The sequence below is a fragment of the Urocampus carinirostris genome, chromosome 18 (genome assembly GCF_059441175.1).
Source record: "Urocampus carinirostris isolate Australia breed hairy pipefish chromosome 18, RoL_Ucar_1.0, whole genome shotgun sequence".
In the NCBI taxonomy this organism is placed as follows: domain Eukaryota; kingdom Metazoa; phylum Chordata; class Actinopteri; order Syngnathiformes; family Syngnathidae; genus Urocampus; species Urocampus carinirostris.
The window spans coordinates 12,674,127-12,675,076 of record NC_142366.1 but is presented as its reverse complement, the minus strand read 5'-3'; positions in this window follow the sequence as shown (position 1 = coordinate 12,675,076).

Genomic DNA, 950 nt, shown 5'->3' with positions numbered 1-950 from the left:
ACAAGCCCATCAGTCAGCTGACCGGTGCGATGGTGTAGTCGCATTGATATTGTATATATATATATATATATATATATATATATATATATATATATATATATATATATATATATATATATATATATATATATATATATATATATATATATATATATATATATATATATATATATATATATATATATATATATATATATATATATATATATATACCTTGAAAAATACATATTGAAGTACAGTGAGTGGTTAAAAAATGTTGTATTTTTATTTTTTTTACGAGTATCCACAAGCCAAACATGGATGTGACTTCTAGCTATGGATTCCACGAAGTAAAATAAATACGAATTTCTTGACCTTTGATATTCCATGAAAGTTAACTTCAGTATTGTATTGTCACACATACGCCACTGCCCGTCAATGCAAATATCTGGCTAAGAGCGGGATGGCGCTTTACAACGAAAAAACAACAGCAACCAGATGATGAAGGTGCTGTGTCTGAATAAGAACTGAAGGCTTCTCCGGCTTTTGGTATCCATAGAAACCAGTACTATATTTTTCATGTTGGGGAGCAAACCTCTACCCGAAAAAACAACCTGAAGAGGGATGGGAGCCACCAGACTGTACTTGCCCAAGACATACCACAGGAAATGGTGCCCAGAAGGCCCAGATGGTTAAGGGACCCGTGAACCGTGATATTAATTCTTAATAAATACATAATTAAATAATTATAAATATGTCGGAACACAGTTAATATTTTGAATTTCTTTTATTAGATGGCTATTTAAGCAGTTTAAGGGGGTTGCTTGTATGCAATGTTGGCTTATACAGTGGCTTGCAAAACTATTTCAATATTATTGCTTGCACAGTGCTCCTTGGGATGTTTAAAGCTTGGGAAATCTTTTTGTATTAAAATCCAGCTTTAAACTTCTCCACAACGTTATCCCGGACGT